Here is a 26,049-nt window from a genome sequence, read left to right on the forward strand (position 1 = left end):
TCTGAGTCACGCCACTTAAATCTCGGCCCGTAAAAAACTTTTTGTACTCGGACTAGTGCGATTCGGCCCATCCAAGTCACCCACTCGGCCCCTGCAATTCGGACCATTTGGACTGAGTGTGTATTTGCCTCAATTTCTCAGAAATTTGACCTGACCGAGCTGCAGCTTAGCATCACAAACTATCGCAAGCCCTCCTGACACTCAGAACCTAATTCTGGCACACGGAATAGACAAAATCATAAGGCATAACTGCTTAGCAGTTTGAGTGGGCTGTCGCGATACTTAGAAACCTAAAGACATATAGGCAATCCGCTGAGCCATAAAATCCCAATTAGACCTAAAAAAGGGCAAGGCAATGTAACTGAAAAGCCCTAAATCCCGTCAAGATGGCCAGAGAATTGATCAACAAAGACTATCAAGCCCAAAATGAAGCAAGGGTGCATAAGACGCTTGGAACTTGTTTGGTGCACTCACCTTGAATTTCTGCACTTGAAGTGCACTTAAGGAAAACTAAAAGCCTAATTGAGCACAAGTGCACTAGAAAGAACACACGCACTGAGTGGAGATAAATTGAGGACTGTATTTAATAAGTCAAGGAACTCACTCAGATAAGCCACTTAAGGAACCCACAAATAGGAGAAAACCCAGAGACAGAGACAAACCATCAACAGGCGAAGTAGGACCAAGCAAGTGGCGCAAACGAAGTGGATTTGACAAACCTACTCAACCTTATCGATAGCTTAGTGGAGCACGAGAACTCGACTATGGCAGAGGAAAGCTCAGACCGCAGGTCTAATTAGGAACTTGACCTAGGCATCTTCCCAGAGGCTATTCAGCAATTGGTCAGCAGCTACGATACACACGCCGGGTATGAGCACCGCGGTCGAACAGCACATGCTATCATCGCAGACTTAAAAGAAGAGAGAAAGCTAGTCCACAAGGTGTTGCAAAGCATAGCCGCATACAATAGAGACCAACAAGCCAAGAGTCAAAGGCAAAGCATGGAGTTGCATGAGGTGCAAGGAGTGCTGAACTTAGCCGACAAAAACCGAATAGATCACAAGAGAGCCCTAGAAGGAGACTTAACGCTGAGTGAGCTTCTTATGAAGCGATTGTTAGACAACACTGCAATAGAGCAAAGTGCTACAGCATTGGCAACCTCACTGTTGGCAGGGTTAGGAGTAACCCAAGGCTCTAAGAGCCAGTCTAAAATCCCAATAGTCACAAAGCAACTCGACAAGTACCAACCCCACGATGACCCATAGAGCTTTGTAGAGCAGTTTGAGCAAGTCTGCGAAGCCAACGGCCTCAGCGACCTGACTCAGTGCTCTCAAGCATTTGGGCTCTGCTTAGATGACAAGGGTAGGACTTGGTATACAAGCTTAAATGCCACAGAAGCGAGCAAATTTCAATAGCCTCAAGAATTTCTTCATTAAGAGATTTTTCGAGCCTGGATACTCCGATAATCTGCTAGTACAACTGATGAATGTCAAGCAAAAAGAGAAGGAGGACATTCGCGATTATGTAACCCACGTGAGGAGCCTCTTCAAGAGAATCCCTACAGGCGAACGGCCGACTGAAAGACCAATTTCGACTGTGTTCATCATCGAAATTCAAAACAAGGAACTGTATAAGGCTTTGGCAGCCAACTCGAGCTTGCAGCGAGAATGCTAGCTAGGGTTTTTGAGGAAGCTATCAGAGTTGATGATCAATTGAAATAGAGGAGCTCCAGGAGCTCCAACTCAGAAGAAGCCATCTCACGAAGTTCAGAAAGAGCATCAGCCTCTAGTGAGTGACCAGCCCCATCATCCCAAGATAAGGGAAAGGCCATCGAGACGAACCAAGACTTGGCTAATGTCAAGATGGAGATAGTCAAGCTGCAAGACCTGTGGAGACGACCAACGTGGCCACATGTCCAATGTGTGTACTGTGGCAGAAACCATCTGTCGGCCGAGTGTCAAGACCCTCGGTCGAGATCTTGCACTAACTACGGTAGGTTCGGTCACGACATTGTGCATTGCAGATTGCCCAGGAGACTTCCGTACTCCCAACCATATGGTCAGCCTTACCAAGCAAACAGGCCGCAGCCACTCTTCAGAAGGAAAGCCCCATTGGCCCTTCCTGCGCCTAACGATATTAAGCACGTTGTCCCTAGGGTGGACATAAACCCTACGGGTATACCTAGACTGCCTGGTCCCTATGTGACCCATCCACCGAGTGATGCTCCAGTCCACTACATGGAAGAGCCAAATGAGGAAGAGACTTACTCATACCCTTATGTCTCTCACGATGATGAGGGAAACGCAGTCCTTATGGACTATCGACTAGTACCAGTGATGGCATTGGGGAGAGGACGAGGTAGAGTCCTAGGAGGGCAGACGCAGGATCCAATCATCTGTTGGACTTGTGGTCACCGGAGTCATGTCTCATCACATTGCTACGAGAGGGAGCAATAGAACAGAGACAAAGTTGACATAAGGTATGTTGAGTGCAGAATCACCCATCTCTTCGTCAATTGCCCAAAGCAAAAACATTCCGCAAGTTCAGCCAATGTACCATCTATTCCATTGGGGCTGTTTGGTGTTGAGAACCTTGATGGGGAGGCCGCACCTATCCCATTGCGGGTCATGACCCGTGCCCAGACGAAGCAGGCCGACATATCACTACCAGGACCCAGCAACCTCGATGCAGTCTCGATAGGGAAGAAGAGTCACAGGCGAAGGAAAAAGAGGTCGGAGGCTAAGATCGCACTGAAAATTGAGAGTGCTACAACCCTACCTATTGGAAAGAAGGTCACGGACACAGAGGCAAAAACTTTGGCCCCCAAGACGGCCGAAAAGGGAAGTGCCAAGGTAGGGGAGTACCCACATCCAAAGCGCCAACTCGAGGCCATAGAGAAAGCGAAGGACTGGGTGAAAGAGACCCAAGAGCACTTAAGGGATGTTAAGCCCATCCTAGAGGACGAGATCGATGATCTCACCAGCATGAACACGGTGGTCTCACCCCCTCGACGAAAGTCAGGAGATGCAACCGCACCGCAGGCAGCACCCCTTAGGTCAAGCCTTGATGCCATAGGCCCACAAATCAGTCACAACCATTGGCCAAGACAATCCGGTTTAGGAGAGGGACGAGCAATTGACAGCCTCCTTACCACGCTAGTGACTACCCCTATGACATTAAGCCTGGGAGACCTGCTTAAGTAGCATCCCACTCTATGGCAAGACCTCAAGCAGTGGGTTGAGGGGTCACAAGAACAAGCTGCAGATCTGCATGATCATGATGCAGAAACACAAATACCAAGTCTAACACTGCACTTTGTGCCAAAATCCTTGCACGTTAATGCTTTCTGGGAAGGCACCGAGATGCATGCAGTGTTACCAGTCCTAGCCTTAGGCGACACAACGAGAAAGGGGATCGTAGACATGGGAGCCGGGGTTAGTGTGCTGAGCCATGCATTACTACAGACCTAGGGAAACCCACCTATTGAGACCGCTCGGTTTAATATCACATTAGCAAACAGCATGAGAGTGAAGCCATTCGGGGTACTTAAAAACTGGCCAGTGAAAATCGCAGGTGTCTAGTTCTCTGTTAACTTTATAGTCATGAAGGGGGTGGACTACGATATCCTGTTGGGCCAACCCTAGATGCGCAATGCCAGGGTTATCGAAGATTGGGGTAACGGCTTGATCTTCTTAGGCAGCAGGACGGAAGCTGTGAGGGTAGAGATGGACACTTGGAAAACCTCATCAGTCGACTTGGATGCCATCTCCGCGACGCTCAAGGGTGACGCTCAAGTCAAGAAGTTCTATGGGTCCTTGACCAAGTATATCCCATGCCTAGAGGATGAGCGGATTGGATGCATGTCCTTGCTACAGTCGACCTGCCATTCTCAGATCAAGAGGCGTATGAGTAAGCCATCAAGATGATGGTCACGATTGATGGCACGACTGACAGCACGCCCTCTGTACCAGTTTGCATAATGGAAGGAACCCTTCTTGGAGACCTTAGCCCGTCACCTTCCAAGTCCCAAGCAACAAGAGAGAACTCCAGGAGACTCTGGAATACTTAACAGACAAGCTGGCTGACAATTCAGCAGCAAACTTCAAACCACTCCAGGATCTCTTAGGCGAATCCAAGTGGCAATGGACCAGGGTGCATGACTTGAACCTTATGTACAACCGGGCACTTGTCCCTGATCAACGGCAAGAGATATACCAAGCCCTAAGAGACGATGAGCAGTTTGATGCGGAGGACTCTGATAACGAGTATGAAGATTGCCAATCCTTCAGTGATGGAAGCGAGGGTGAGATGGACACGGTAGAATACGACACTGAGGGACATGAAATAGAACAAATACATGCAAACTCCAAGCCACAAAAGAGAAGTGTCTACAGGATAGAGCGAGGAATCATGCACATGGATTGTAATCGTGCTTGGTTAGAACACATAGGAGCCATAGACCTTGAGCAAGCAGGCCTAGCTCAACCAGGAGCGACACCAGTGCTTAGGGCAGAATCCGAGCTCGGATAGCGACCCAAAAATACCTAGGCTGCCTAAGAACCGACGCACTAACGGGGACCTACCCGTCCACTTGAGGCGCAGACGATTGAAGCAGGGAAGGGCGAACCAACCCAGGGACACACGAATAGACGAACAACGAAAACCACAGGACCTACCTAAACGATTTACAAAATTCAAGAAAGCAGAAAGGTAGTGATCCTGTTGGGTGCCAAATGGCAAGGGAAAATGAGCAAACCAATCGAGGGATCAACCAGGGTCAAGGAGGTGAACTTAGAGTCCCAGGAAGGGGAGACACCCCGACTAGCCTTCATTGCCGATGACATGACTGAGGAAGAAGAAACGAGTCTTGTCGCTCTCTTGCAAGAGTACGTAGACGTATTTGCATGGTCCCTGGAAGAGCTTAAAGGGGTAGACCCGAGTGTAGTGACTCATAATATACCCATGACACCAGACAAATCACCGGTGAAGCAGTGACCGTACCCAATGAATCCAAAGCACGCTCATGCTATCAAGGAAGATATTGATAAGATGATGAGAGCAGGATTCATTTACGAAATTGAGCACACGGACTGGGTATCACCCATTCGTGATGAAGAAAAACGAAAAAATTAGAGTGTGCGTCAATTACAAGAAGGTGAACACTGCTACTAAAAGGAACAATTATCCATTGCCATACACCGAGCACATGCTTGAAAGAGTGATGGGCAAGGAGGCCTACAGTTTTTTGGATGGCTTCTCAGGATACAATCACGTGCAAATGCATCCTGCCGACAGGCATAAGACTGCCTTTGCCATCGAGTGGGGCGTCTTTACTTACATAGTCATGCCTTTCGGGTTGATAATGCCCCTGCCACCTTCCAACGTCTCATGTGCACCATATTTAAAGACATGCTTTGCAAGGATTTGGAAGTCTTTGTCGATGACCTCTGTGTTCACTCGACATGGATGGAACACTTAAACAAACTCCAAGAAGTCTTTGAGTAGTGTCGCCTATATCGTCTCTCCTTGAACCCCTTGAAATGCCAGTTTTGGGTGAAGCATGGATGCATCCTCGTCCATGTGATATCGAAGAACGGCATTGCCACCGACTTCTCAAAAGTTAGGGTTATTATCGACCTTCCACCCCCAACCAATTACAAGGGAGTTCAATGCTTCCTAGGCCATACGGGATACTATCGGCGGTTTGTGCTGAATTATGCATTGATAGCCAGACCTTTATACAAGCTGTTGATTGAATGGACTGAAGCATGCCAACGAGCATATGAAGAGTTGAAGAAGTCTCTAACCATAGCACCAATTATATGAGCCCCGCATTGTACCATAACCTTCCATGTACATATCGATGCTTCTAAATTTGCTGTGGGGGCAGTGTTGTGCCAACCTGGCAAGCACAACCTAGACTATCCAGTGAGCTTTGCTAGCGGACAACTCACGGAGATGGAAATGAACTACTCGATGACAGAAAGAGAGGGCTTGGCTATGGTGTTTGTTGTAAAGAAGTTCCGACATTATCTATTGGCTACACCCTTTACCTTCTTTGTGGACCATCAAGCCTTGCTATACCTAGTGAATAAACCTTGCACTACAAAATGCATAGCTCGGTGGCTCCTTCTGCTTTTGGAGTTTGACTTCTCTGTGGTTGTACGGAAGGGAAAACAACACTATATGGCTAATCATATGTCACGCATCCCCACAGGAGAAGCTGCTGGGAAAGGCATTGCCAATGAATTGCTAGACACCCCCCTCTTTAACCTCTCCAGCGAGAGAGATTTATTCAAGGCCGATCTAATGCCATATTGGGCAGATGACATAGTCCAAGTGCTTGAGCACAGACTGCCTGAATGACCAATAGAGAAGGCAAGGTTGAGGTGATTATTCTCAAAATCCAACCCTATGAGTTGATAACATGCCAGTTATATCGCTTAGGGCAAGATGGATTGTTGCGTAGATGCATGTGAGAACATGAAATGCACGACATGCTCTCAGAGGCACACAATGGAATTGCTGGTGGATACTTTAGCGGAGACACAACGGCCCGTAAGGTGTTGCAATCTCAACTATGGTAGCCAACGATGTTTTGTGATGCCGCACGATTTGTTAAGCATTGTGACAAGTGTCAAAGGACGAAGGTCCCGGTCCACAAGGATCAAATGGAGTTGACCCCAATCATTGTATGACAACCCTTTGAAAAATGGGGAATCGACTTCATAGGACCCATCAACGCCCTATTGCACAGTATTCGCAGGGGCCAAATACATCATTGTGGCCACAGACTACCTAACGAAGTGGGCAGAGGCGAGAGCAATACGAAAGAATGATGCTCAAACGACTGCCAAGTTCTTGTGGGAGTAGGTAATCTCACGATTCAGATACCCCATCGAACTAGTCAGTGGCCAGGGGACACACTTCATCAATGAAGTAATAGCACACCTCCTATCCACCTTCCTAATTATCCATCGGAAATCCTCTCCATAATACCCTCAAGCAAACAGCTAGGTAGAATCCACAAATAAGATTCTTGTCAACGTCCTAGCCAAGGTAGTCTCGGCCTCACGCAGCGACTGGGATAACAAGCTGATGGCAGCCTTGTGGGCTTACCGCATAGCTTACAAAACGGCTGTTGGACAGACCCCCTTTAGGTTGACTTATGGAACCAAAGAAATTCTCCCCATAGAATTCTTCATGCCTAGCCTGTGAATTGCACTTCAGGAGCGATGGGAAGGAAAGGAGGCATGGACGCAATGCCTGGTTGAGCTCGAACGTATCACGGAGACTCGCCTTCTAGCCACTCAAACACTCATATGTGAGAAGGCATGATGCAAGAGCTAGTTTGAAAAGCATGTCAAGCAACGCGACTTCGAACAAGGTGACTTAGTGCTCCCATACTTAGTTAAGGGGCATAAGCAAAAAATGAAGTTTAGGGGTCTTGGACCTTTTAGAGTCTGTGCGATCAGCCGAACGGGCAACATCGAGCTCGAGACTCTAGATGGTGAGGGAATAGGCTTCTTCAATGGCAGTCGTGTCAAGAAATACTATCCTCCCACGCATCCTTTGCATGAACTACCAATGTTGAAACCGCTCGTCAAGATACGAGTAGCCACCATCACCGAAATCCATGATGAGGATGAGGAAATCGTGGAGCCTGCATACCTGCACATCATGGTCACTACCAAGCAAACATGCGTCTTCAATGCCTTAATTGACGAGGGAGCGGACTTCAATGTCTTGACTCACGATCATTGGACCCAACTTGGCAAACCACCACTACAACCCACTAGCGCCAAATTAAGCCCATATGGGGGCTGCTCATACGCACTTCTTGGCAAGTGTAGGGCCACTGTTTCTATCAAGTCTGAGACTACCAATAATCTTCTACGTGCTGCCAGATGCCAAGGACGCAGGCACAGAGATGCTACTAAGGCGACCCGTCAAGAAGAAAACTCGTTGCAACATTGATTATGAGTTGCAGCACAGTCACCTCACCATAGGCAACATTCGCATTGATACAGCTTTCAGCAAGGGCTGCATGATAGAATAGTTCACATGGCCACCAGTAGAACTATTAGCAGCCAAATCTAAGGAGAAGGGTAGTGATTGGCCACCACCCACTACCTCTTAAGAACCGCTGCTCGTGGTAGCAAAAGCTACGGCTCAACAGCCTAGTTTCCAATGGAGGCCTAAACAGCCGCAACCACCGCCTAGGAGTCATCGTACACAACCTCATAAGAATTTAAAGCTAGGACACCAAGGTGCAGTTACAGAAATCGATGCATAATCAAGCAAAGGTGGGTCCCTAAATCCCTCGTGCACGCGCAAGGATACTATGAGGGAAATGCTTGGATATGGATCCCTAAAGCTCCCACGGCAAAGAACACCACTCGTATGCTGCCCCCAAGCTTGATCACCCCCAGTCCCATAGAACCTCAAAACCATAAACCGCAGTGCTCCCCAGGCCCACATCCATCAAGCTCATCCACACACATGCCCAAAAGAGTTAAACAAGTCTATCGGCCCAAACGACAGACATCCTCACATGAGCCATTACTTGCCAAAGCCCATCCGACTACAATGATCCACTCTGAAGGTAGCAGTCCATCATAAGTAGCTACTACTTTTCCCAGCCCTAAGCCAGGAAGCCCAACCGCAACCTCAAGAACATCCGCAACCACAACTATCCATTGTCAAAGGCTCTAGTGCTATCAAACCCCAACCACCAGCACGTCTTAAACCCTCCTACGAGCAGAAATCATTTTTGACACTGGCCTCAAATCTAGTCGAAGATACAGGGGATGACATGGTTGATTGCATTAGATGGCTTGATGCCACCTTCAAAGAGCTAGCCCTGAGCTATGATCGCTTGGACTTAGGCTTGTTGCCCGAGTGTTTTGGCCTTCTAACACACCATAACAGTCATGAAACATCATTCTGCCTGAATACACAACAATACTCAAAAGAAACTCCTTGAATAGATTTCTAGCCTTCATCTCCACATAATATTCAGGAAACACATTCAAATGCAGAGCAAACATCATGCTCAGCAACATAAAATTACTGATCGTTGAACACAACACTATTTTCGTTCACCATAATCATCATTGATTGAATAACATGAAAGAGAATAACATTAATATTCAAGACATGATAAGAAAATGATAGGATCAAACATCAGCAGCCATTCCTTAGCGCTGCCCACAGTCATTAACCATTCATGATCAGAAAACTAACTACTCGAATACAACTGCCTGACGTTTTGAACATGCGCCCTGACTTTCAGGTGACACATCATATGAAGTATAAAGATTGCTTTACATATGTTAACCCAAAAGACTACATGCATACTAATACTAATGTATGAAATAGTCTAAATAAACGGTAGAATCCGAGCCCTAACACCTGGCATAGCCCGGTGGATAACTGGGCCAGTCATGACTCAAACCCACAAGCATGTAGATAGCTAACTGAACATATGAAGACTAGATATGATGAAAAACTTACTCAAAGAACACAATTATGCCTTGCCAAAGGCCTTGCACCCCTTGACAAGCCGCACTGAGCTATCATGAGTAGAGCCCCTCTAGGATACTCATAATCCTCTTATGCAATTGCATAATTGATTCTAAGAGTCAGTGAGATGATCAAAATGTATCATGAACAAAACAAAACTACATCCAAAGTAACAACTAGTAAGATCTAGGAGTATAGGGAATGATATCCGTGCATGAAAACTTCTGACACGACACAACACCAACATCATGATGCTGAACTGGCTCATGATCTATAGCAGAAAAATCCTGATGAAGTGTATGAACCACCTCCTGAATCAGAGAATCATGATCATCAGACCGAAAGTCTCTATGCTACAACAAAGTAGCTACATGCTCTTCACTTGCTCTTTTTGCATCCATAGCCTTCTCCAATTTTGCAGTGACATCCATGCATTTTGCCTCCAATTCCTGCACTTTCAATTTCAAAGCGTCTCTCTCATGCATAACATCCTCATAATTTGCAGACACAAAGGCATTCTGAAGAATATGATAAGGCCGAGAAATCATGCCTTCAAACCTATCGGCAACCATTTGCCATGCAAGTTTAACATCATTCACCAATGCATTTCGAATATCCTCAAAATCAGATTTCAATATCACTGAAGCATCCACTTCAACCTTAACATTACTCAAGATCTGCTTCTCAACTTCTTTCAATGGCTGATATCTTTCCAACAACATTTGATAATCAACCTGGAGTTGAACATGTTTCTCCATAAAAGACTACATTTCCTCCAAGCATTGATCCTTAAGTTCACTAGTCCACTTTTCAAAAAGTGTAGTAGACATTTTATTTTTATCCAGCAGCTGCTACAGATGCATAATTTTACCATTAAGATCCAATTCCAATGCATCATACTCGGATTGCTTGTGCTGCACCTGCTGAGTCAAGTCCTCAATTGTCTTCTGCCTGGCAGCCAACTGAACCTGCATATCAGTAATCCAAACAGCAGTCCGGGCATTGCGCTTATCAAAATCCTGGAAATATAGCATGAGTTTCTGCATAACTCCAACAGCATCAGAAAGACTACCAAAGTGATCATCATGCATCCCAGAACCAGTTGAAACCGAAGATATGTTAGCTGAACCTTCAACCACTTTTGCTGAATACCAAAGTCATCACAAAGAGGATTTCGAGCATCAAAATTAGCATCTTGCTTCTTCTCCACTGATGTAGACCGACTCCTCAACCATATCTTCCCAATTTTCTACTTTTTCTTTGCATAAAGACTGCCATCTACTTTAAAAGCGTCATTCCCATCATTTTGTTTACCAACATGAAGTACATCTTTAACACCTGCATCCTTATGATCCCCCTTAACAAATTCAGAAGCAATCTGCTTAGCATATGCCTCATCATATCCAACCTGCTTCAAATCACTATAAATAGCCTGTTTTGCAGCATCACCATCAAACATATCATGAGCATCACTGACATTTTTAATCTCCTGAGAAACATCAACTTTATGATCAACTTCCACTGCATCTTCAGCCAAAGAAGCAACATCCATTTTTAGCAAATACTCAGTTATAAGCTCGGGATACAAGACCTGTGCATGCTCATACAAACCTGCAAGAAAACAACCCATCTGAGATTTCTGAAAAATCTTCTTAGTTTTGGAGATCTTGATTTCAGCCTTGAGCCTATCAAACATAAGGCCTGCCCAATTCGGCATCCCCAAATGCTCTACATAATAAAGAATGCCATAAGTATCACAAGCAATACTATCGATCTTGATAAACATCATAAACGCTCCATAAACCACCGCAATTGCAATTTCTTGACACCATCAATGCGCTTCAGGACATAAACATTCCGAGGTCCAGCTGGTTCACCAAAAACATATTGCATCTAATCTTCGGTACACCGATATGCAATCGGATTATCAATCATAGGAAGAGCAAACACTTCATTGACAATGGTAGGAGTTAACTCAAGACGACTTGCAATTTTACAATTTGAGTGCCGCAAAATATCCATCTGGATTGAAGCATGCACATTCGATGCCCAGCGATCCCAAGGCAAATGGGCATAATCATACAATCCGATTTTTTTAAACCATAATCGGTGAACTTCAGCCTCAACATTCAAATACAAGTTGGAGTCCACGAAGGGAGTACTAACAGCACTAGGGCTGGAAAGAGCTATTGAGATATCGAGCTCCACTCGTGATATGCCAGGGTGACCGTTGTGCATTTATGTCACCGACTTGTTAGTTGCAGATGTGGTTGGTACACCGCCCATGAATAATAGCTAGATGACAGCTATCCTTATCTACTCTAGTTTGTGGCTCAGTTAGTATGCCACCTTAGTTAGTTGAGTTTGGTTTGAGACCCATATATAGGGTTCTTCTATTTCTATGTACTAGAGTTCTTTTTTGGCTTACACAACTAAGAAGAGGAAAACTGTTTTCAGCCTCCACCCTTGTGTGTATTCCCCCATTGTGCAAGCAAGAAAGCTACAAGTGAGACTCCTTCCTTCTCTCCCACAATCTTGACATGGTATCAGAGCCTTGTTCGTGGTAAGGAGCTCAAGAAAGCAAGCCAAGTTCGCGGTGTTCTGGTAAGAGGACCAGTGTTACTTTCATTTTTCTGTTTTGGGAGCAAGTCTCTGCAGGTAGCACAGCCGAAAAGTGTAAGAGTGCATTGTCTCAGATTGAGACGCCCTTTGCGGTGTAGCAAGAGGGCAGTATATGCTGCGGGATAGGGCTTTTGCCCTAGGTTGCTCTGTTTTTTTGATTTGAGGCCATTTCGGGGCCTGTTTTGGAGGCAAAAGTTTTCTGCACGCACTCAGGAAAAGGCCATGTTTTATGTTGTGCGACCACTGTTCTACAGGTCGGTGAAAAGTTACCACAGAAATTGCATCGTATGCTTGTGTGCAGATACATTGGGAGTTACAGAATCATCCTTGGTTCCTGTTTATGCAAAATCGTCACTAGGAAGTGACTGTGTGGTCAAATACCACTTTCGCCAGTTTTGCAGATTTGCCCTTGTGAGGGTGAAGCTGTGTTTTTTGCAGTGACAGAATTTTTTGCAGTGTTCGGTAATGGCGTCTGATTCTCTTTCACAGATTGTCACTGAAAAGCTTGACAATAACAACTTCCAAGCATGAAAGTTTAGAATGACGAATTTCCTTATGGGAAAAGGATATTGGGAATTCGTTGCAGGAAATAAAGAAGAACCAATTCTTCCTGATGTTCCCAATCAACAGCAAATGCAGGCATTTAAAGCATGGCATGAGAGAGCCAGGAAAGTTATGTACTGGCTGTCTATCAGCATTTCAGACTCTATGATTGTGCATATTCAAGATGCAACTACGCCAAAGGAGGCATGGGATACTTTGTCAAAAATGTATAGCACAAATACGCAAGCCAGGAAAATGCAGCTCGAGCAAGAGTTGCACAATGTGCAAAGAGAAAGTATGAGCATCAATGACTACCACATGAAGGTGAAGAAGATTGCAGATGCACTTGCTTCCATTGGGTCGCCAGTGGAAGATGATGATTTAGTTTCTGTTACCTTGAATGGTCTAGGAAAGGATTATGCACAATTCCGAACATCCATTTCCGTCCATGAAAGATTTCCTGATTTTGAGCACTTGATTGCTCTTCTAATCTCTGAGGAGCAGAGAAATGGTGGTGCATCTTCTTCAGGAGGAACTTCAAAAGAAGCTGTCTTTTACTCAAATGCTGGAAGAGGTAGAGGCAGAGGTAGAGGAGGCCGATCTGGAGGCCGTGGTAGAAATCAGAATATGCAGCAAACTCAAGAAAACCAGTCCTATGGAGGAGGACATGGTAACTCTAGAGGCAAGGGGAGACAAAGAGGTCGTGGTGGATGGCAAAGAGGCCAAAATGCAAACAGCAATGTTGAATGCTACTACTGTGGTAAAATGGGTCATATAGCTAAAGACTGCTATAAAAAGCAGAATGACATCATGAATGAAAAATTGCAACAAGGAAATTATGCATCTTCTAGTAGACAGGGTGATGACAGAAATGAGCATTTGTTTATGGTGCAGCACATGACCAATTCTGTGACAAGTGCAGAAGAAAGCAATGATGTGTGGTATGTTGACTCAGGTGCATCAAACCACATGACAGGTCATGCAGAATGGATGCAGGACGCAAGGAAAATGGAAAAACCAGGATTTGTGGAGACTGGTGATGATACTGCACATCCTATTGTGCAGATTGGAAAATTTCCTTTGTCTATGCAGGATGGGAAAAAGAAATACCTGTCAGATGTATTTCATGTCCCGAACATCACCAAAAACCTAGTTTCTGTTGGTCAAATGGTTGAGCAGGGCTTGCAGGTCAGATTTAATTCTCATGGATGCTTTGTTGAGGATATGAAAAATAAAGGTCGCTTGATAGCAAAAGGAAAGAGGAAGGGCAGAATGTTTACTTTGGATGCAGACATGCCTGAATTGAGTGCAGCAATGTTTGCACATGGGACCGGTGTAGTTGCAGATATTGATATCTAGCATAAACGCATTGGTCATGTTAATGTACAGCGACTTAAATCAATGCAAGCCCAAAATATTATTGCAGGATTGCCTAAATTCAAAGTTGCAGAAATGCATAAGGTATGTGAAGCCTGTCAATTTGGAAAACAGGCAAGGAAACCATTTCCTAGACATGTTCAAGAGAGTAAGAAGCCATTGGAATTAATCCACTCTGATGTGTGGACTACTAAAGCTGCATCTCTTGGAGGCTGCCATTATTTTGTCACTTTTATTGATGACTATAGCAGAAAATTTTGGGTGTTTTTTATGAAAAAGAAAAGTGAAGTTTTTGGGCATTTCAAAACTCTTAAAGCTATGGTTGAAAAAGAAACAGGCCTGCAAATAAAATGCCTAAGGTCAGATGGAGGGGGAGAGTACCTCTCAAATGAGTTTGCAAGGTTCTTGCAGGAGCATGGAATAAAGCAGCAATATTCATGTAGTCATATCCCACAACAAAATGGAATTGCAGAAAGAAAAAACAGGCATATTGGAGAGGTATCTCGTGCTATGCTCAATGAAAAAGACCTGCCAGATTTTTACTGGGCTGAGGCAGTTGCTACAGCAGTCTACATAATGAACAAGACTCCCACTGCAGTAATACATGGCATGACTCTAGAGGAGAGGTATACTGGTAGGAAACCAGATATTTCTCATTTGAAAATTTTTTGTTGCATTGCCTATGTTCATGTGCCAGATGAGTTGAGATCCAAGTTGGATCCAAAAGCTAAGAAGTGCATCTTTATTGGTTATTCTCTACAACAAAAAGGGTATAGATGCTATAACCCTTCTACTCGTAAGTTTATAGTGAGCAGAGATATTGTTTTTGATGAGATGAGTAGCTGGTATAAACCAGTAAATGTGATTGATAATGTAGATGCACAAAATGGTAATGCTGCACAGAATTCACACCAGCAGTCACAAGATATTAGCAGACCTGGAGTGTCCTCTAGCAGTGGTTCACATTCTTCACCATGGACAGGCAGATTGAGATCAGGAGAATCTTCTCAAAGTAATGTAGATAGTGGTATGCAGGTAACACGAAAAGGAAAAGAGAAGGTAGATCAGCCCATGTTTCATGTGAATGTAGGTCACTCTTATGTGGATGGTGAATCCAGTGGCTCAAAACAGAGCATTGATGATGAGTTGGGTATTCCTTCTATTGTTACACCTGGAGTAAGGAAGACCAGGGATGTTTTGAGAGCACCTGGGAGTGAACCTACTTTGCGCAGGTCTACCAGAGCTAGGTATCCTGTGGATAGGCTGAAATATGATGGATTTACAGCCATTCACTATGCCTATATGGTCAAAGTGATACAGGAACCAGAACCCACTTCTTTTGAGCAAGCCATGGGAAAAGAAAAATGGGAGAAAGCCATGGATGAAGAAATGGATGCCTTGGAAGCAAATGCTACATGGGAATTGGTACCTTTGCCTAAAGGTAAGAATGCAATTGGTTGTAAGTGGGTTTATAAGGTGAAGCACAATGCAGATGGTTGTGTGAACAGATACAAGGCAAGATTAGTAGTCAAGGGGTATGCACAAACATATGGCATTGATTATGAAGAAACATTCAGTCCTGTTGCAAGGATGGCAACCGTAAGAGCAGTCATTGCTATGGTTGCATCAAAGGAATGGTCTTTACATCAGATGGATGTAAAGAATGCTTTCTTGTATGGTGATTTGTAAGAAGAGGTATATATGGAGCAGCCACCAGGTTATGTGCATGCTATTCATCCTGAGTTTGTTTGCAGGTTGAAGAAAGCCTTGTATGGCTTGAAACAAGCACCTAGAGCATGGTCTGACAAGATAGGACAGTATCTTGTCACTATTGGCTTTCAGATTTCCAATGCAGATTTCTCACTTTATGTGAGAAAAACAGAGAAAGGTACTATGCTACTTGTCATTTATGTTGATGATTTGATTATGACAGGTGACAGTGATGAAGATATCCTTCATGTGAAAATGCTATTGAAACAGAAGTTTGAGATGAAGGATTTGGGAGAGCTGCGTTATTTCTTGGGCATTGAGGTGATTAGATCACCAAGTGGGATACGGCTCTTGCAGAGGCAGTATGGATTGGACATGCTGTCCAAATATGGGATGACAGGCTGTAAGCCTATTTCAGTTCCTTTGGAGCAGAATGTGAAGCTGAGCGCAGATGCAGGTGAGCTTCTCGAAGACCCTACTATGTACAGACGCATAGTAGGAAGTTTGATTTATATGACTATTACCAGGCCAGATTTGAGCTATGCTATTAGATTGGTAAGTCTGTTTATGTAGGCTCCAAGGAAACCACATTTGGATGCGGCTAGATGCATACTCAGGTATGTGAAGTCCACATTGCAGTATGGACTACTTTATGAGACTGGGGTTCAGATACAGTTGCATGGATACACTGATGCTGATTGGGCTGGTAGTATTTCTGATAGATGATCTACCAGTGGATATGTATTCTCTTTTGGGAGTGCTGCAGTCACTTGGAGCAGCAAGAAATAGCCTACAGTTGCCTTGTCGAGCACAGAGGCTGAGTACAGGAGCGCAGCAATGGCTGCATGTGAGGTAGCTTGGTTGCATAAGCTACTTTATGATATGCATCAGTCTACAGATGGGCCAGTTGTCATTTATTGTGACAACATAGTAGTATACACTTGGCAAATAACCCAGTCTATCATGCTAGAACAAAGCACATTGAGGTGCATTATCACTATGTGCGAGAGAGAGTTTTACTAGGTCTTATTGATCTAGTTTATGTCGGCACAGAGGATCAGGTAGCTGACATATTTACGAAGGCATTGGGCGCAGAGAAGCTGCGCAAGTTCAGAGACCTGCTTGGTGTGCAGGAATTGGGATTGAGCTCGAGGGGGAGTGTTGAGATATCGAGCTCCACTCGTGATATGCCAGGGTGACCGTTGTGCATTTATGTCATCGACTTGTTAGTTGCAGATGCAGTTGGTACACCCCCATGAATAATAGCTAGATGACAGCTATCCTTATCTACTCTAGTTTGTGGCTCAGTTAGTATGCCACCTTAGTTAGTTGAGTTTGGTTTGAGACCCATATATAGGGTTCTTCTATTTCTATGTACCAGAGTTCTTTTTGGCTTACGTAACTAAGAAGAGGAAAATTGTTTTCAGCCTCCACCTTTGTGTGTATTCCCTCATTGTGCAAGCAAGAAAGCTACAAGTGAGACTCCTTCCTTCTCTCCCACAATCTTGACAAGAGCTGAAGCATTCGACGGCATTACCTCTTTGTCTCCCTGTTGCACCAGTTTGTCATCATCGTTGGGCACATAAAGCTCATCATCGTCATCCTCCTGATGGCCGCGCTTGGTCAGAGACAGCTTCCGGGCTTAAGAGTGACGGGTATGCATCATGGCGGTGAGAGTTGCAGGGCGAAAATGAGTTGGGAGTGGAGAAGGGGAGAAACCCTCAAAAGAAAACATGCCCTTTTTCATTTGCATGCCAAAGTCCAAGTCCTCTCTCAGTCCACCCTGTTTTGTGCTAAATGTCACTTCAACATCATGAGATTTAAACCATTCACACATGTAACTACCAATAACTAATTCTGTTGTCCCATTTTGAATAATAACATGAACATTGGAATAATAAGGTTGTACCAATCTCTTAAGCCTAAATCCATTCACTGCAGGTTGTAAAACCTTCCCTTGCAAGTCCTGCAACAAAAAGGTACCCTGACCCATGTCTCTGAAAATGACAAAGGGACCTGCATACCTGAGCTTTAACTTACCAGGAAACTTGCCAAGGCGAGAGTTATACACTATAGCCCAATCTCCCTCCTAAAAAATTTTCTTCTTAACATGTCTATTAACCCAGGCCTGTCTCCTCTGTTGTGTAACTCCAGTAATATAGGCTGCTAATATCCAATCCTCTTCCAGTTTCAGAAGTTGCTCTAATCGATGCTGCACTAATTCTTCAGGATCCATCTTGCTCAAAATAGCAACTCTCAGAATTGGAACTACAAATTCCATAGGAACAACTGCTTCTAGGCCATAAACCAGCCTGAAAGGTGTAAGTCCGGTTGCAACTTTATATGCTATCCGAAAAGCCCACAATGCTGAATCAAGTTTAATATCCCAATCTTCCTGATTGTCTTCAACAATTTTCTTCAAAATACGAAGCAAAATCTTGTTGGAACTTTCAGCTTGACCATTAGCCTGAGGATGATAAGAAGTAGACTTTTTATGGAGAATCATATGCCTGATAGTCAGTTCGCTGATCACTTGATTCAAGAAATGCTTCCCCCGATCACTGATCAACTCAATAGGACAGCCAAATCTGGTCATAACATTAGAGTACAAAAACTTTGCCACACTTGCTACCTTATTATCCTTTAATGCCTGAGCTTCAACCCACTTAGTAGCATAATCAATACAAACTAAAATGTATCTATTACCTGTCCTTTTTGCAGCTGGTTTAAAGGGACCAACAAAGTCAATCCCCCACTTTTGAAATGGCTCAAGTGGCAACACAGGATGATCTTGCATCCTATCCCTGTCAAGTGGTTGACCTTCCTTGAGACACTGCAAACATTCTTTGGCATACTAATGAGCATCTTTCAACATAGTAGGCCATCATAACCCTGCTTGTAGTATTTTCCTGCCTGTAATCCAGAGAAATGACCTCTTGATAGTCCCGCATGAGCTTCATGTAACACTGCTGGTTGCTCAAACTCAGGAACATACCTTCTTAAGATATTATCAACTCCCCTCCTATACAATGTATTCATAATAACCTGAAACATTCTGCTCTTTAGTGCCAACCTCCTCCTGTGATCTGTTGAAAGGTGTGCAGGCATAATGCCTGACTTCAGAAAATGCAGCATCTGATCATAATATGAATCAGGATCAAGAACCTGAACCTCAAAAAGTTCAGCATCAGGTAACTAATCAGAAACTCCAACTTCAAAATCATCATTTTCCAATCGACTTAAATAATCAGCTATAGCATGCTTTTTCCCAGGAGTATGAACAATTTTGAAATCAAACTCCTGTAAAGCAGCATCCATCTTGCTAATCTACCTATCAATTGAGGTTTATTTACCAAAAACAAGAGTGCTTGATGGTCAACATGAAAGATGACTAGGTTGCCCAAAAAATAATGTTTGAATTTCTGCACTGAAAAAACCATTCCAAGTGCTTCTCTTTCAGTTACCGAATAGTTCTTTTCAGCAGTACTTAATCTCCTACTTGCATAATAAATTGGTTTGTACCAACCACATACTTTATCCTGCATTAGAACAGCTCCCACAGCCAAATCAAATGCATCAACAAAAATATGGAAAGGTAAATCCTATGCTGGAGGTTGCAAGATTGGAGCCACTACCAACATTTTCTTAAGAATATTGAAGGCTCTCTCCTGATCCTCCCTCCAAACAAACTGCATCCCTTTCCTAGTGAGAGTTGTAAGAGGAGAAAAAATATGTGATAAGTACCTTAAATACCTGTTGTGCCACTTAACTTGGCCCACAAACCTCATGACTTCCTGCACATTACTTGGAGCTTTAGCTTTCTGAACAGCTGCAATCTTTCTGGGATCAATACTCATCCCTTCTTCTGACAAGATATGACCCAACAACACACCCCTTTTAGCTACAAAGACTGACTTGAAAGGATTTAATGACATACCAAACATTTTGCATCTCTGAAATCATAACCTAAGGCGTTTGAGATGCTCTCTCCTGCTACCAAATACACAAAAATCATCAATAAAGACCCTCATAAAAGTTGTTAGATAAGGCTCAAATGTCTTATGAGTAGCTCCCTGAAACTCAAGCGGTCCATTTTCAACCCAAAGTTCATAACTGTGCTAACATAAGCTCCCCACTCTGTGATGAAAGCTGTCTTATCCATGTCTTCCGAATGCATCCTGATTTGATTGTATCCTGAAAACCCATCCAAAAAATTATATATCTCATGACTAGCCACATCGTCTAAGAGAGAATCAGTAAAAGGAAGCAAAAAAGGATCAATAATAGTAGCTGCATTTAATTTCCTATAATCAACACAAACTCTGATCTTCCCATTCTTCTTTGGCACCACAACAATAGGAGATAACCAAGTAACCTCATTGACTGGTTTGATGAACCCAACTCTCAGGAGCTTGTCAATTTCCTCCTTGACCTGTTTGGCATAATTAGGATTCATTCTATACCTCTTCTGAACAATAGGCTTAGCATCTTTCTTCAAATTTATCCTATGCTGACACACAGCTGGGTCAAATCCTTTCATATCTGTGTAATCCCAAGCAAAGATATCTCGAAACTCTTTGCACAATTGAATTAAATCCTGCTTGAAATTGTCCTCAACAAAAATACTAACCTTGGTAGGTTTAGGCTCTCCTTCAATATTCAAGTCAAGCTCCTGAACCTCATTTTCAACAACTCTTGTAGATCTTCTCATTGTATACTCATACCTTAATTCAGCCTGCACAATAGCTTTCTGCCCCTCTTCATCCAATACACCTAAACTGTCCATACCAGCTTGTTGTTTTTCAGGTCCTTCTTGCTGCAAAACTTCAGGATAAACAATGCCTTGATCCTGAATTAATTTATCCTGCTCATCCCCTGACCTGTCCTGAAATTCAAGATGCTCCGGACCTTCAGGAAGACCTTCTGCTTGATGTCCAGACTGATTTTGACCTGCAGCTTCAACAGGTTGATGCTCCAAAAGAACATTTCCAGCCACATGAGGCTGCTCCTGATACCCTTGTATAATGCCATCAACATCTATCTCAAAAACTGGAACCACAGAAGGATTTGCTTGAAGAAATAATTCCTCCTCATCATCTTCTACTTCATCTGCAAGGTTAATAGTCTGAACCACCATAGGTCTAGCTGAACTTTTCAAGATAACCTTATTAACTGTAGATAACCTAATTTCCTTAAGTCCTCTTGGAATACAAACATAATCATTTCCCCAATCCTGCTTGAGTTTAGCAAATCTAAACCACGGTCTCCCCAAAAGCATTGCATAAGAGTCTCCAATTTTTAACATTCTCAACACAACAAAGCTCACCCTGAACTTTAGACCATCCATTAAAATTTGTTGATTCATTAAGATACCCAAAGGCTGTAACCTCCTTTGATCTGCCATCCGGACTTGAAATGGGGCTGGTAAAAGCTCCTCCTGCTTAGTTGCCAAATATGTATGTTCAGGAAGTATATTAACTCCTAAACCTCCATCCAACAGGACATCATCATGTTTTCTTCCTGCATACTCAACTTGAATAGTAGGTACTTGGTAATCCACAACCTCCTGCTAAGTTGGTATGACTGCCTTACAATTAGGAATTGCTTGTTCTTGATCCATTGTACCTTGAAGAACTTCCTGCTACTTCTGCCTAAGCTTCAGGAGTAACTTCTCTTTAAACCCTAGTATCAAATCCAAAACTTGCTCCAAAGTCAATTGTAGGGAACACTTAGCCAAAGACTGAAACAACTCTTCTGAACCACCTTGCTGTAATTTTTTAACATTTCTACTATCAGGAAACTGTACGTGATGATCAAGAACCTGATCCTGCTGTTCAAGAAGTTGGTCCTGCAGTTCAGGAAGTTGTATGCCTGAAGTCCCTACATCCCCAACTTGATCAAATTCAACTTCTTTAGCAAGTTTTTGCAACTTTCTAACTTGTTTGGTTGCATTTTTTCTTGTCTTTTCTTATTCCTGCCAATCAAGCTTCTTGCCAGCTTGGCTTCTAGTGACGCTAAAACCATTGGTTCATCTTGACATTCCTCTACTTCAATACAATTAGAACAATCACAATTAACATGCATACTTATAGCATTAGTGTTACCTAAGACCTCCTTTGCCTCTTCTTGAACCTTTTCCTGGTAAATTTCCTGACAGCGAGTAGTTCATGTACCTTCAGGAGTTTTCCTATTCACATCTTGATCAGGTAACTCTATAAGGACTGCTGCAACTGGGGCAGGTGGATGATGTTGATGATATGCTCCTGCAGGTCTTCCGTCATTGCGGGACCTTGCTACCGGCATTCCTCTCTCAGTCATATGCCTTGCCCAAAGCTCACAGTTTGGTCCAACAAAGTGTCCTTGACCTCCACAATAATGGCATGCTCCCGTTTGTGTAGTTTGTTGTTGTGCCTGAAAATTTCCCCAAGGCTGTCTAGCTTGCATTCTTCTAGGTCCTCTGAAGGGACTCTGTGGTATAGTGTCAGGAATAATCTGATTCACTGCAGCTGGTTGAATAGGTCTCGGTCTTGCTTGCATCACTGGCATCTGCTGTGCCATCCTAATATTAGGATTATACCAACAAGCCCTAGTTTCATGGCCCTTTCTCTGGCATATCTCACAATGCTTTTCCTTCTTCTTATTTTCAGAAATACCTAAATCCTTTAGCTTCTGTTTTAACATTTTATCTAACTTGCTGTCCACTGACTTCTTCCTATCTTTTTCCATTGATGTCTTCTTTTTGGCCTTGGCTGATCCTGGTTTCTTCTTCGTCTTCTTCTTCCTCCTGCTAAAATTATCTTCATCAGAGTCACTGGAATCATCATCAGAATCTGAGTTGTAATCGCTGCCCTCATCTTCACTCTCTGTATCAGAATTTGATCCTGAATCTGTCTCAGAATCTGAATTCGAAGAGTCCTCATCTTTACTGTTCTTAGACCTAGAGGTACCAAGTCTTTTTTCCACTCTCATAGCTGCCCTAATCATTGTATCCAATGTATCATTTTGGCCCATCTCAACATTGGCAATGGGGTTCCGAATCTTACCTCTCAAACCCTTCATAAAGTAGGTAATCTACATTTCAACTGAAGGTGTATCATCGGCATGCAGCCTGTTGAGCAGATTCCTAAACTTCTGAGCATAATCCTCCACCAACATAGCCCTTTGCTTGATTTTCTTAATCTTCCTAAGAATGTCTCCCGGAGTTTTATCTTTACAGAACCTGCCCAAAAATGTTGTTTTTAAGGCATCATATGAATTAAAGGCTACCATACCAAAACTGGCAAACCAGTCCATAGCTTTTCCCTGAAAGGTGGCAACAAACTGTTGCATTTTAACCTGATCCCCGTACATTTGATTGAACCCACTGGCTGTACACCTGGTCTCAAATTGTGCCACATGGCAATCAGGGTTCTCTTTCTTCTTGCCTGAAAATTTGGATGCACGAACCTTTGGATTAACCAATTTATTTGGATTCATTTCTGGTCTCTTCTTGGGCTTCCTTGGAGGTGGTAATGGGTTAAAATTCAAAACCTTCTGAGGTAGAATTCTAGCACTTCTTAACAAAAATGTTCTTCCAAGCACTGCATGCTGTAACCTCTCAAATGCCTGTCTAGGAGGAGTATCCTGCTGGTCAAGAGGTAATATGCCCTCATCATCAGACAAAGTTGGAGATTCTAATGAAGTGGCAGCAGAATGATAAACTGTTACTGCAGAGGCACCCCCTTCCAAAGAAGTTTGCCCAACATCAATAAACTGCTCCTCATCCAGCCTGAAGAAACCCGCTGTTCCACCCCTATCATCCAGCCCTGCAACCTGTTGCTGCTGTCTTGCCAAAGCCTCCCTGATTTTTCGGAACTAGCTTCTGGTAAGAATAGGATGGGATAGATAAGGGTAATTGTTTGACATAAAGACTGCCCATAAAAGGCACCTTACCCAATCCTAATGCCATCAGCATTCCTGTCGCCTGAATCTCCTAGAACCTGATTCTAGATCTGCACCTGAATCAAGAAATCATGTTCCTAAACCTGGCAGGGATCGCCAAAGTGTTTTGGCCTTCTAACACACCATAACAATCACGAAACATCATTCTGCCTGAATACACAACAGTACTGAAAAGAAACTCCTTGAATAGATTTCTAGCCTTCATCTCCACATAATATTCAGGAAATACATTCAAATGCAAAGCAAACATCATGCTCAGCAACATAAAATTACTGATCGTTGAACACAACATTGCTTTCATTCACCATAATCATCATTGATTGAATAACATGAAAGAGAATAACATTAACATTCAAGACATGATAAGAAAATGATAGGATCAAACATCAGCCAACCATTCCTGAGTGCTGCCCACAGTCATATTCCATTCATGATCAGAAAACTAACTACTCGAATACAGCTGCCTAACGTTTTGAACCTGCGCCGTGACTTTCAGGCGACACATCATATGAAGTATAAAGACTGCTTTACATATGCTGACCCAAAAGACTACATGCATACTAATACTAATGTATGAAATAGTACTAAATAAATGGTAGAATCCGAGCCCTAACACCAAGCCTTTTGCAACCAAAGTTCGTACGATGCCTTGTTCTTGGGAGACGTTTGAGCTCGCCTTCGCAAAGGCAGCAAACTCCGCTGCTGTATTGCTCAACGGCGAGATCTCTAAAGAGCAAGCCCTCAAATAGCACCTCATCACGTCATACGATCAGCGAACCACTTTTGCCATCACTGACCAAGAAATTGCAGAATTATCCAAACTTGCTGAGACTGAATCCCCATTCTTGTGGCACTGGTACACTCTTAGGTTGCAATGGGAAGTAGAAGGGCGCCAAGTCATAACAAACATTGAGCAGCACCACGCAATCAAAACTGCGGTGTACGACCCCACTTATGTCGCGCTAACCTCGTATAGAGTATTAACCACTCTTCGTGACCGCCCCCTAGAAGAGCACATCAAGGGACACCCTTACCTCGATCGCCTAGTGACTGAGGAAGAGCTACATATTGCTAGTTGTGTTGTCTCCGGTGACTTTCTAACAGATGTTCTCACTTACATTACACACGTGGGTACTCGACGTTTTGATCTCGACCGCGCAGCTCAGTTAGAGTACAACCTCGATTTCTACACTTGGTTCCTACGCTGGTAACTCCTAGGCCCATTGCAGGATGTCCTCAACCTCCAAAACCTTTAATCCTAGGAAGGATTCTTCTCGAGCTAGGAGGGGAAGGGGAGTGAGGTGAATCAAATTAAAACCAATGAAAATCAAGCAAAACGCATAAACACGTAAACAACGAGCAAGGTAGGAAAATGTCAAGAGAACTTTGAAATAAAGGGCAAAAAGTTAAAGCCAGAAGGGAAGATTCTACATTGGATGGGATTTTAAGGCTTTCATTCAACAAACATATAGAGTCTTTCTTTTTAAACTATGACTTTTCTTGCGAATTGTTAATGTGGAAGCACTAATGGAAACTTGGGATTATGACAGGAACAAAAGATGTCGCAACAAGACCACGCCCACCGACTTCTATTCACGGAAGAGGAAAGGGCACAATACAACATCATTCTTGAGAGCCACACCTACAACCAGCTTAAATTCCGAACCATTCACAACGTAGAGGGTGTGGTAGCCAAGGAGGAAGTGGCCAAGAGAGTCATTGAACAATGCAACTTCACCAAGTACCTCGAAAAATTTGCGCAAGAACCTAACCACACAAAGTGTGTAGAGTTTCTCATGTCTTACGACCCTGACAATGAGTGCGGCACTATCACGGTAGGAAGGGGAGAAAATGCCAAACAGGTACAGGTTCTCTTAACCCTTGCCTATTTAAGGAAAAAATATTCAACATCGAAGGTGGCGGCTCCAGCTAGGACAATTTTAAGCACCAAGTGAAATATGACTCTTAAAAGGTGCTCGAGTGACACTTGCGGATTTTTGATAATTTTTCAAACTTTCATGCAGGTTGTTAAGAGTTTCTAGTCAATGCGGGATGTCAAGCCGGATGCCCAGGATTTTGCAGCAGTCGAATCGGAGCCAAGACGGGGAAGTGACCGCAAAATGGTCAAGATTTGAAGAGGTGGACAAGTTTAAGGCCAAAATTGGGCATGACCTTTGGGAGCTTGACACCCCCCCCCCAAATTTGTAACCATGGAGCAAAAAACGTGGATGTAGGCGTGGGATGAAGGCGACAGGCTGCGCCCGATTTTTTTGCCATGGATGATGGAGATCATGATTTCTGGCTGCAAATAACCCATGCAATTGATCATGG

This window comes from Lygodium microphyllum, chromosome 21 (assembly GCF_053477565.2).
Source record: "Lygodium microphyllum isolate KBCC chromosome 21, Lygodium_microphyllum_v1.1.10, whole genome shotgun sequence".
Classification (NCBI taxonomy): domain Eukaryota; kingdom Viridiplantae; phylum Streptophyta; class Polypodiopsida; order Schizaeales; family Lygodiaceae; genus Lygodium; species Lygodium microphyllum.